Source organism: Orcinus orca, chromosome 17, assembly GCF_937001465.1.
Source record: "Orcinus orca chromosome 17, mOrcOrc1.1, whole genome shotgun sequence".
NCBI lineage: Eukaryota > Metazoa > Chordata > Mammalia > Artiodactyla > Delphinidae > Orcinus > Orcinus orca.
The window spans coordinates 26,259,588-26,273,112 of NC_064575.1; the positions used below are offsets into that span (position 1 = coordinate 26,259,588).

The 13,525-nt window shown below is 35.4% G+C and overlaps 1 pseudogene; it reads left to right on the top strand.

Moving 5' to 3' along the window:
* Positions 1 to 10,895: 10,895 nt before the first annotated feature.
* LOC101279479 (methylmalonic aciduria and homocystinuria type D homolog, mitochondrial-like) lies at positions 10,896 to 13,116 on the top strand (annotated as a pseudogene).
* Positions 13,117 to 13,525: the final 409 nt, after the last annotated feature.

Sequence of the window (13,525 nt, forward strand, 5' to 3'; positions counted from 1 at the left end):
AAATGCAAACACATTGAAGCTAAACAACCTGCTAATAAACGACCAATCGGTCAGTGAAGAAATCAGAAAGGACATCAAAAAATACCTGGAGAAAAATGAAAACAAAAACACATCAATCCAAATTCTATGAGATGCAGCAAAAGAAGTTCTGAGAAGGAAGTTTACAGCAATACAAGCTTATCTCAGAAAACAAAAAAATCTCCAAAAAGCAACCTCACCTTACACCTAAAGGAATAAGAAAAAATAAGGTCATTATATCATTTCTTTTTGGATTCTGCATACAAGTGATATCATATGATATTTCTCTTTCTTTGCTTGACTTACTTCACTCTGTATGACAGACTCTAGGTCCATCCACCTCACTACAGATAACTCAATTTCATTTCTTTTTATGGCTTGGTAATAGTCCATTGTATATACACACATATTCTTTATCCATTCATCTGTTGATGGACATTTCATATTCCATTGTATATTCACATCTTCTTTATCCATTCATCTGTTGATGGACACTTAAGTTGGTTCCATGTCCTTGCTATTGTTAATAGTGCGGCAATGAACATTGTGGTAGCTGTTTCTTTTTGAATTATGTTTTTCTCAGGGTATATGCCCAGTAGTGGAGTTGCTGGGTCATATGGTAGTTCTACTTTTAGTTTTTAAAGGAACATTGGTACTGTTCTCCATAGTGGCTGTATCAATTTACATTCCCACCAACAGTGTAGGAAAATTCTCTTCTCTCCACACCCTCTCTAGCATTTATTATTTGTGGATTCTTTTTATTTATTTTTTTCTTTTTTTGCAGTATGCGGGCCTCCCACTGCTGTGGCCTCTCCCGTTGTGGAGCACAGGCTCCAGATGCACAGGCTCAGCGGCCATGGCTCACAGGCCCAGCCACTCCACGGCATGTGGGATCTTCCCAGACCAGGACACGAACCCATGTCCCCTGCATCGGCAGGCAGACTCTCAACAACTGTGCCACCAGGGAAGCTGCTGCCCAGTTTTTGATTGGGCTGCTTCTTTTGATGATATTAAGCCTCATGAGCTGTTTATAAATTTTGGAGACTAGTTCCTTGTCAGTCATATCATTTTCAAATATTTTCTCGCATTCTGTGGGTTGTCTATTCTTTTTGTTTATGGTTTCCTTTGCTGTGCAAAAGCTTTTGAGTTCAATTAGGTCCCACTTTTTAATTTTTGTTTTTATTTCTATTAGTCTGGGAAACAGAACAAGAAAGGTATTGCTGTGAAATATGTCACAAAGTGTTCTGCCTATGTTTGCCTCTAGGCGTTTTATAATGTCCAATCTCACATTTAGGTCTTTAATCCATTTTGAGCTTATTTTTGTGTATGGTGTTAAAGAATGATCTAATTCCATTTTTTTACATGTAGCTGTCCAGTTTTCCCAGCACCATTTGTTGAAGAGAATGCCTTTCCACCACTGTGTAGCCTTGCCTCCTTTGTCATAGATTAATTGGCCATGGGTGTGTCGGTTTATTTCTGGGCATCTATCCTGTTCCATTGATCTATGTTTATGTTTTTGTGTCAGTACCATACTGTTTTGATGACTATCGCATTGTAGTATAACCTGAAATCAGAGAGCCTCATTCCTCCAGCTCCGTTTTTCTTTCTCAAGATTGCTTTGCCTATTTGGAGTCTTTTGTGTCTCCATATAAATTTTAATATTTTTTGTCCTAGTTCTGTGAAAAATGTCATCGATAATTTGATAGGGATTGCATTGAATCTGTAGATTGCCTTGGGTAGTACAGTCATTTTGACAGTATTGATTCTTCCAATCCATGAACATGGTATATCTGTCCATCTGTTTGTGTCATCTTTGATTTTTTTCATCAGTGTCTTATAGTTTCTGATTACAGGTCTTTTACCTCCTTAGGTAGGTTTATTCCTAGGTATTTTTTTCCTTTATTTTTTGTGATGATAAATGGGATTGTATCCTTCATTTCTCTTTCTGATCTTTTGCTGTTAGTGTAGAGAGATGCAAGAGATTTCTGTGCATTAATTTTGTAACCTGTGACTTTACCAAATTTATTGATGAGCTCTAGTAGTTTTTTGGTAACGTCTTTAGGATCTTCTATTATAGTATCATGTCATCTGCAAACAGTGACAGTTTAAATTCTTTTCCAATTTTGATTCTTTTTATTTCCTTTTCTTCTTTGATTGCTTTAGCTAGGATTTCTAAAACTAATTTGAATAAAAGTGGTGAGAGTGGACATGCTTGTCTTGTCCCTGATCTTTGAGGAAAAGCTTTCAGTATTTCACCATTGAGAATGATGTTAGCTGCTGTTCTGTCATATATGGCCTTTATTATGCTGAGGTATGTTCCCTCTATGCCCACTTTCTGGAGTGTTTTTATCATAAGTGGGTACTGAATTTTGTAAAAAGCCTTTTCTGCATCTATTGAAATGATCATATGATTTTTATTCTTCAATTTGTTGAAGTGGTGTATTGCACTGATTGATTTTTGGATATTGGAGAATCCTTGCAACCCTGGAATAAATCCCACTTGATCATGGTGTATGATCCTTTTAATGTATTGTTGGATTTGGATTGACAATATTTTGTTGAGGATTTTTGCATCTATGTTCATCAGTGATATTGGGCTGTAATATTATTTTATTTTTGTGGTGTCTTTGTCTGGTTTTGGTACCAGGGTGATGGTGGTCTCATAGAATGAGTTAGCAAGTTTTCCTTCCTCTGCAATGTTTTGGAACAGTTTGAGAATGATAGGTGTTAGCTCTTCTCTAAATGTTTGATAGAATTTGCCTGTCAAGCCATCAGGTCCTGGACTTTTGTTTGTTGGGAGTTTTTTAATCACAATTTCAATTTCAGCACTTGTGTTTGGTCTGTTCATATTTTCTATTTCTTCCTGATTCAGCCTTGGGAGACTGTACCTTTCTAAGAAATTGTCCGTTTCTTCCTGGCTGTCCATTTTATTAGCATACAGTTGGCTGTAGTAGTCTCTTAATATCCTTTGTATTTCTGTGGTGTCAGTTGTAACTTCTCCTTTTTCATTTCTAATTTTATTGGTTTGAGTCCACTTCTGTTTTTTTCTTGATGAGTCTGGCTAAAATTTTATCTTTTTTTTTTTTTTTATCTTTTCAAAGGACTAGCATTTACTTTCATTGATATTTGCTATTGTTTTCTTTGTCTCTATTTCATTTATTTCTGCTCTGATCTTTATGATTTCTTTCTTTCTACTAACTTAGGTTTTGTTTGTTCTTCTTTCTCTAGTTGCTTTAGGTGTATAGTTAGGTTGTTTATTTGAGAATTTTCTTGTTTCCTGAGGTAACATTGTATTGCTATAAACTTGCCTCTTAGAACTGCTTTTGCTGTATCCCATAGGTTTTGGATTCTTATGCTTTCATTTTCATTTGTCTCTAGGAATTTTTTGATTTCCTCAGTTATCCATTGGTTGTTTAGTAGCATATTGTTTAGCTTCCATGACTTCGTGTTTTTTTTTTTAGTTTTTTTTCCTATCTCATAGTGTTGTGATCAGAAAAGTTGCTTGATATAATTTTAATTTTCTTAAATTTACTGAGGCCGCCTTCTGGCCCAGCATGTGGTCAGTCCTGGAGAATGTTCTCTGTGCACTTGAGTAGAATGTGTATTCTGCTGCTTTTAGATTAAATGCTCTATAAATACCAATTAAGTCCATCTGGTCTAATGTGCTATTTAAAGCCTGTGTTTCCTTATTGATTTTCTATCTGGATGATCTGTCCATTGATAAAAGTGGGGTGTTAAAGTTCTCCACTATTATTGTGTTACTGTCAGTTTTTCCCTTTATGGCTGTTAGTACTTGCCTTATATATTAAGGTGCTCCTATGTTGGGTACATTTATATTTACAATTGTTATATCTTCTTCTTGGATTGATCCCTTGATCATTATGTGTGTCCTTCTTCATCTCATAACAGTCTTTATTTTAAATTCTATTTTGTGTAATATGAGTACTGCTACTCCAGCTTTCTTTTGATTTCCATTTGCATGGAATACCTTCTCCCATCCCCTCATTTTCAGTCTGTATGTGTCCCTAGGTCTGAGGTGGGTCTCTTGTAGACAGCATATATGCGGATCTTGTTTTTGTATCTACTTAGTCAGTCCATGTCTTTTGGTTGCTGTGTTTAATCCATTTACTTTTAAGGTAATTATTGATATGTATGTTCCTATTACCATTTTCTTAATTGTTTGGGGTTTGTTCTTGTAGGTCTTTTCCTTCTCTTGTGTTTCCTTCCAAGGGAAGTTGCCTTAGTATTTGTTGCAAAGCTGGTCTGGTGGTGCTGAATTCTCTTAGCTTTTCCCTGTTTGTAAAGCTTTTGATTTCTCCATCAAATCTGAATGAGAGCCTTGCTGGGTAGAGTAATCTTAGTTGTAGTTTCTTCCCTTTCACCACTTGAAATATATTGTGCCACTCCCTTCTGGCTTGCAGAGTTTCTGCTGAGAAATCACCTTATAACATTATGGGAGTCCCCTTGTACATTATTTGCTGGTTTTCCCTTGTTGCTTTTAATATATTTTCATTGTCTTTTTTTTTTTTTTTTTTTTTTGCAGTACACAGGCCTCTCACTGTTGTGGCCTCTCCCGTTGTGGAGCACAGGCTCTGGACATGCAGGCTCAGCGGCCATGGCTCACTGGCCCAGCCACTCCACAGCATGTGGGATCTTCCCAGACTGGGGCACGAACACATGTCCTCTGCATTGGCAGGCGGACTCTCAACCACTGCACCACCAGGGAAGCCCTCATTGTCTTTAATTTTTGTCAGTTTGATTACTATGTGTCTCAGTGTGTTTCTTCTTTGGTTTATCCTGCTTGCAACTCTGTGCTTCTTGGACTTGGTTGACTGTTTGCTGTTCCATGTTAGGGAAGTTTTCAGCTATTATCTCTGAAAATATTTTCTTGAGAGCTTTCTTCTTCTGGGACCCCTATAATGTGAATGTTGGTGCATTCAGTGTTGTCATAGAGGTCTCTTAGGCTGTCTTCATTTATCGTACTTCTTCTTTCTTTATGCTGTTCCATGACAGTGATTTCCACCATTCTGTCTTCTGGGTCACTTATCCATTCTTCTTCCTTAGTTATTCTTCTATTGATTCCTTTTTAGTGTATGTTTCATTTAAGTTATTGTATTGTTTATCTCTGTTTATTCTCTAGTAGCTCCTCTAACTCTTTGTTAAACATTTCCTGCATCTTCTCAATCTTCAGCTGCATTCTTTTTCTGAGATCTTGGATCATCTTCACTATCATTGTTCTGAATTCTTTTTCTGGAATGTTACCTATCTCCACTTCATTTAGCTGTTTTCCTGGGAGGTTATCTTGTTCCTTCATCTGGGACATAATCCTTTTCTTTTTCATTTTGTCTAAGCATCTGTGATTGTGGTTTTTGTTCTGCAGATTGCAGGAGTGTAGTTCTTCTTGCTTTTGCTGTCTGTCCTCTGGTGGATGAGACTATCCAAGAGGCGTGCCAAGGTATTTAATTTTAAAGCTCCATAGTATTTCATATCCTTTGTTGATATGTCTTTGAATATAGGTATACTCTAATTAGTTATTTTCAAGGTGACAAGTTTGAGCAATATAAGATATTTTAATACTTTCCATATTTCATCTGGACAATTATTGTAAACTTTGTTTTCCATATATAATCCATGTTATCCCAGAAGAGTTACCAATATTTAGATCATTGATAGATTTCAACTCTCTTGCTATAATGAAGCAAAAGTATCAATTTTTCAGCATAGTCGAATCAATACCAGAATAATATAGGTACTTAAACCTTGATCAATATAACTACTTCAATAATTCAATCATGAATTAGGACTGGTAAACTATTAAAAAGTAATCAAAAAGGACACTAGCAAAAGAAGAGATGTCATACAAGTAAAAAAATATAATGCTTTTTCTCCAATTAATGAAACAAATGCCTCATTCCATTCATTAAAAGGACAACCCTCAGAATGGGAGAAAATATTTGCAAATGAAGCAATGGACAAAGTATTAATCTCCAAAATATACTAACAGCTCATTTAGCTCAATATCAAGAAAAAAAAAAAAACAATCAAAATGTGGGGGGGGGGGGAAGATCTAAATAGACGTTTCTCCAAAGAAGACATACAGATGGTCAAAAAGCACATGAAAAGATGCTCAACATCACTAAGTATTAAAGAAATGCACATCAAATCTAAATGAGGTATCATTTCACACTGGTCAGAATGGCTATCATCAAAAAAATCTACAAACAATAAATGCTGGAGAGTGTGTAGAGAAAAGGGAACCCTCCTACACTGTTGGTGGGAATGTAAATTGGTGCAGCTACTATGGAGAAAAGTATGGAGGTTCCTTAAAAAACTAAAAATAGAACTACCACATAACCCAGCAACCCTGGGCATATACCTGGACAAAGCCATCATTTGAAAAGATACATTCACCCCAATGTTCATTACAGTGCTATTTACAATAGCCAGGACATGGAAGCCACCTAAATATCCATCAATAGAAGAATGGATAAAGAAGATGTGTTACAAATACACAACAAAATATTACTCAGCCACAAAAAGAATGAAATAATGCCATTTGCAGCAACATGGATGGACCTAGAGATTATCATACTGAATGAAGTTAGTCATACACAGAAAGACCAATATCATATGATATTGTTTATATGAGGAGTTTTAGAAAGGAGTACAAATGGACTCATTTACAAAACAGAGGTAGAGTCATGGTTGTAGAAAAAAATAAAACCTTATGGTTACCAGGGGATAAGGCAGGGAGAGGGATAAATTGTGAGACTGAGAGTGACCTATACACACTATTTTATAAAAAGGTAACTAGTAAGAACCTGCTGTATGGCATGGGGAATTCTACTCAGTACTCTGTAATGGCCTATATGGGAAAAGAATCTAAAAAAAAAGAGTGGATATAAGTATACGTGTAACTGATTTGCTTTGCTGTACACCTGAAACTAGCACAACACTGTAAATCAACTATACTCCAATAAAATTTTTAAAAATGCATTGTCTAGACACCAGTATCAAGCTAGTTGAGAATCCAAGACTGAAGTGGGGACTAGGGGAATATTTTGAAGAATATGATAAAATCACATCAAAGAGCACTTCTTTAATAAGAAGAGAGTTTTTGTATCTCAAGTTCATAAGTTCTTTCCCTTGGATAATACTGGCCATATACACACTAATTTTGAATCTGTAAACCAAGATTCTTTAGTATGATCATTCCTTTTGGTAACATTTTTTTTTCTAAAACTTTCCATTTATTTAAGAATAAGAAGCCTGACACTTTATAAGAACTCCATTTTTTAATTACAATTTAGAATCTTTTCCCTTATCCAGGATTCAACTAATATTCTGTATTTCATCTATTTCTTACACTTTATAACTATCTTTGCTATCAAATATTTTATTCTTTTTGTGGTTGTAAATAGATTAGGCAAGAACAGCCTCTAATAGTTTCTTTAAAACCAACTGTAACCCATCCCTCCTGTTGAGTGAAATGAATTGAAAGGGTGTTATTAGTTCTTGGTTAATCCTTTAATTATCTGAAAAACCTTAATTGAGGTTGTTAGTACTCCTAAAATTGACTTGCAAGAACAGTTAATCTGGGTCAGTACCTTCATTCATTATTAGTTAATTGATTATTGAAAATATATGTATTAATGTTGAACAATGACATGAATTGTTTTCATGTGTTCTTATATTTCTCTCCTTTAACTTCCTTTAGATTTTATTTTTCACAAGTTGAATTTACTATTCAGTAAATACATACTTTAAATTTTAGTGCAGTGCTTTTAAAACTACTCAAAATGTTGATATTTATCAGTAAATTACCTTTCATTCATGAAGCAATGTAAATCACACTATTTATACCCTTTAGGAATCACCCAATATTTTGGTATTCCTCACTTTCAAAACATATTTTCTGTTTTCAGTTTACAATTTGATAGAGTGTAACAACCATTTTGGTTTACCAAACAGAACATATTGTAACTAGAAAACGGTTGGCAATATTTTTAATAATTGACTAAAACCCTGTGACCATTACTGTTTAATAGGAAAAAAAGCAAAGCTGGTGAATATCTGTTTCTCTAGGAGATAGTTGTTTCTTTGGAGTTGTTTTTTGTTTGTTTGTTTGTTTGTTTTTTCTCCTCCAGATAAGAAAGAATCTGAGAAGTTTGGAAATAAATATGACTGTTTGGGAAAAAAAGAGTTGTTTGACTTTATTATTATATTAAGATCAATAAGTGGCATGTGCTTTGGTGTTGTATTTGATAAGCCTTCTGCAAAACTTAGGAACAATCATGGGTTGATAAGTACTTAAAAGGGATGGTGGTGCTGGAAATGTGTCTTCTTCTCTGAAAAATATTATATTTTTATATTAAATGAGTATTATATTTTTAAATATCTGCTAAAGCCTGGGATAAATCTCTCTTTCTTAAATTCCTTGGCACTGATGTTAAAAACTTATGCAACTTATTCCAAAAAGATAAGGTCAACAATTGAAGGGTGTAGAAATGTTTTTGTATGAGACTAAACACTACACATTAAAAAAGGTACTTTTGTGAGGTAATGGATGTGTTAACAAACCTTATTGTGGTAATCATTTTGCAATATATGGGGTGTCGAATTATCACATTTTACCCCTTAAACTTACACAATGTTTGCTGTCAGGTAGATTTCAATAAAGCTAAAAACAATGCTCAAAATTTGCAGTCTGCATATTGCTTCCATTCACATTTAATTCACCCAAGTAAATCACATGGCAAAACGTTGAATTCAGAAATCCAGGAGAGGGCTTCCCTGGTGCCCAGTGGTTGAGAGTCCATCTGCCAATGCAGGGGACATGGGTTCATGCCCCGGTCCGGGAAGATGCTGCGGAGTGGCTGGGCCCATGAGCCATGGCCACTGAACCTGCATGTACGGAGCCTGTGCTCCGCAATGGGAGAAGCCACAATAGTGAGAGGCCTGCTTACCACAATAAATAAATAAATAAATAAGTCCAGGAGATTCAGTCTCTCCTGTGTGAAAGGACAAATAACATTGCACAGCAATGATAAAATCTATTACAATGCTTGTAATTTGATTGTGGTTAAAGGAACAGAGATTATATTATGTTGTTACCTTGAAAGAATCTGAAATCCAGTTTGTAAACTAATAAATTATATTTAATTACATGTGAATTTGCTCTTATAGGTGTAGAATATTAAACAAGTTTTATGGAGCTTCCCTGGTGGCACAGTGGTTGAGAGCCTGCCTGCCGATGCAGGGGACACGGGATCGTGCCCCAGTCCAGAAGGATCCCACATGCCGCGGAGCAGCTGGGCCTGTGAGCCATGGCCACTGAGCCTGTGTGTCTGAAGCCTGTGCTCTGCAATGGGAGAGGCCACAACAGTGAGAGGCCCACGTACCGCAAAAAAAAAAAAAAATGTGTTTTATATTAACTAGATGAAATCTCACATAACCTTGTTATATTCAACTATCATGTTCTGAAATATGTATTAAAATATGACTATATAAGTGGATTTGTTCAATTTATAATGAAATTTTGACTTTTTTGTATTGTGTATATGTGTATAGGTAGAGGCCGTATTTGCTGATACCTAATTTATCCACTTATTTCTATCATAAAATTTTGTGTTTATAATTCACCACTTTTTATATTATTTCTTTGTTTTCTAACTTTCTCTTGTAGTGGTAAAATGTTCTATTGCCTCTCCAACCTTTTTAAAAGATCTTTTGCTCATTTGGAAGCTTCGAATTTTCTTTATATTAGTTTTCTATTTTTTTTTTTTTAGGTTTTCCCAGGCAGGTTTATTTTTAATGAAAGAGGTGTGTGTGTGTGTTTGTGTATGTACACATCTCCTCTTCTGAATTAGAAAGTTTTATGACTGAGAAGAGGCAGAAGAGGTGTATGGAGAAAGTCATCAGATGTGTGGGTTTATTTCTGGGCTCTTTAATCTCTTCCATTGATTTGTGTGTCCATTTTTGTGCAAGTACCATTCTGTGTTGCTTACTGTAGCTTTGTAGTATAGTCTGAAGTCTAGAAGGGTTAACAGCTGTGCAAATGAATCTATACACAAAATAGAAACAGACTAACAGACATAGAAAACACATTTATGTTTACCAAAGTGGGGAGAGAGAGGGAAAGGGACAAATTAGGAGTATGGGATTAGCAGATACAAACTACTATGTGTAAAATAGATAAGCAGCAAAGATTTACTCTATAGCACAGCGAATTATATTCAGTATCTTTTAATAACCTGTAATGAAATGTAATCTGCAAAAAATAAATAAATAACTGAATCACTGTGCTATATACTTTAAACTAACACAATATTGTAAATCAACTATACTGCAATTAAAAAAAAAAAAGTCATGAGAATTATCTATCACAATCAATGTAAATTCTTCCCAGAGGGAGATTATGTTATCCGAGGCCTCAATCATTCCTACAATGTTGGGCCATTATGTCCCACCAAGATTAAAAATAACTAGTAGTACAATGGAACTTAAGACATAAATAAAAATAGCAAAAATAATAAAAATAGTTGAACAACATGGGAAAATACAATACTAGAATTATCAGACTGACATTAAAATAGCTCTGATCATTTTATCAAAGGATATAAAGGACAAATTTGTGTACTCAAGAAAAAATCCCAACTAAAAAAAATAAATTATAACTGAACCTAAGAACTCAAAGGATATATTTCAGTTTAGATTAGTACAATAAAAGTAAACTAGTGAACAAAACTAGGTCAGAATTAAATATCTATACTAATGCAATAAGAAAAATAAGAGTGTAAGACACAGAAAACAAAGTAACAGAAAATACTCAGGAGAAGGCCTTATATACATGTATTGATGTGCAAGAAGAGGACAGAATGGGGCAGAAGTCAAGTTTGAAGAAGTATTATCTGAGAAAGTTAAAAAAAACAATGAACAACATGAAGCCACAGATTCAAAAATCAGTGAGAACCTCCTCCCTCCCCCAAAATAAGTCTTCAGACTTATTGTTACTCATGATACTATGTCATCTATGGTTCTGCCAGGGAACACTGCCTTTCAATAACTCTCCCAAAGATTATCACTGAGCTTGTTTAATGTTGATCACAAATGCAAGTTTCATCCAGAAGGAAAACCTAAATGATATTCTGTTTTCTGTTTATATTAAATTTACGGTTTGAAATTTTATAGCATAGAAATAGAATCCACTATTCTGCTATCTCTTAAGATACAAATATAGTCTTTCTTCAGACAAAGGGCATGGATGCTTATTGCCCATTATAAAAGGTCTGTATCCCTGTGTGTGCAGGTGTCATCTGCTCTTCTTTGCACAACCAGTAGAAATTGGAGATCAGTCAGGGAACTGACATAAATATTTGTATACTCATGCTGCTTGCTCTGCTATGAGTAACAAAGATTATTTTCTGATAACCAAATGTATGATTTATTCTTGGAGAAAAATAATTAAAACAGGTTTTTCCAGTTAAGGGGAAAAATAACAATATGAAATCATACCCTGATTACGTATTAGTTACCACATTCTCTACAATGTGGATGTGCTCATGATGTATTTAATGATAATATGAATGAAAATTTGAAAGTTACAAACCACTTGCCAATATTGTAAATTCATAAACGTTGAAATAAATACCTACAAGGAAGTAAATTTTAAAAACTGAAGCCTTTGAAAATGTTTATAGATCATCCCAAATGTTACAAATAGCAGAGCAAATAAGTTGACATTACTGCTAGTTTCCACTTAATTTCTTCATAATATGGTTGTCTGGTGTTGCATTAGTGAAGTTGCTTCCTACAACCACATGGGTACCCCAGACACTGTGATGAACCAGTTTACAGCAGTGAAGATCATCAATAGAGGATCCTAAATGTCGATAGCATTCATCTGTCTTTCTGAGGTAACAACTCACACCAATCAGAATGGATATTTTTAAAAAATCTACAAACAATAAATGCTGGAGAGGGAGTGAAGAAGAAGGAACCCTCTTACACACTGTTGGTGGGAAAGTAAATCGATACAGCCACTATGGAGAACAGTATGGAGGTTCCTTAAAAAACTAAAAATAGGACTATTGTATGACCCAGCAATCCCACTACTGGGCATATACCCTGAGAAAACCACAATTCCAAAAGATACATGCACCCCAATGTTCACTGCAGCACTATTTACAATAGCCAGGACATGGAAGCAATCTAAATGTCCATCAACAGAGGAATGAATAAAGAAGATGTGGTACATATATACAATGGAATATTACTCAGCCATAAAAAGGAATGAAATTGTGCCCTTTGCAGAGATGTGGATGGACCTAGAGACTGTCATAAAGAGTGAAGTGCTCTGTAACAGAGCCGGACTGGTTTCCTATCACCCAGGATTTTGCTCTTTAGTTAAAAGGGTTGTCAATCCCAGAGCCCTTTCAGCTGCAGGATCTTCAGGTTCTGATGAGTCTCATGTGGCCACTGCACCTACAGATATCTGCTATCGAACAGTCTTGCCTGATGAAACTATGGGACCATTTGGACCTCAGGATCAGTGATTCCAGGTTCCTGGGAACATAGGTTTTGATTGTCACCTCAATGGGACTGCATCACAGAAGAAAAGCCAAGTTCATAAACTTTACCTGATGTTCTAGCAGAACCTTTAACCAGTGAAAGACATGAGTTTGTTATGGCACAATATGTGAATGAATTTCAGGGTAATGATGCACTTTTGAGCAATAAATTAACAGAGCAGAAACTTACTTTGAAAGTGCCAGAGTAGAGTGTGCAATCCAAACATGTCTGGAATTGCTGCGAAGAGATTTTGAACCACTATTTCCAGAAGTAGCCGCCAACAAACTAATGATTTTGACTGTAACACAGAAAACTAAGAATGATATGACTGTAGTGAGGAGGTAGAAAATGAAAAAGAAATGCTCTTAGAAAAGTTCATCAACTGTGCTAAGGAAATTGCTATGTTGAAGGCTACTTGGCTGACTTTTTGACCCATCATCTGGTTTGTCATTTTTTGAACCATATACAAAAAAGACTTTTATCTCTGACCCAGGCATCTTATTTTATTTTCCACAATCCTTGAAATAAAAGACTAACTTATTAGCTTGAAAGTGAATAAAATGTTGACCCTTCTCAGATCTTGACAGTCTTCTTTTGAACTCTTTCAGCTCTCACTGCCTTCCTAGAATGAGATCTCTTTAAATATTGATGACACCATCGTTTTCCATCTTACCACCAGTATGGAGGACTGGCAAAGGGACAATGGATGTAGGGAGGAGTGGGCCTCTTGGTGCAATGATTGTGCTTTTCATTTTTAGTAAATTTTACAATCAACTCATGAGAGCACAATAGCTTGGAGACAAGAAAAGAAATTGATCAGAAGAGTCTACTGACATTGCCAAGTGACATTCTTAAAGACTGTCAGAAGATATAGAATGGCCACTCCTAACTGAATGTCTGACCTGTGGTGCAGAGTATGAAGAGAGTGTGGGGTGAC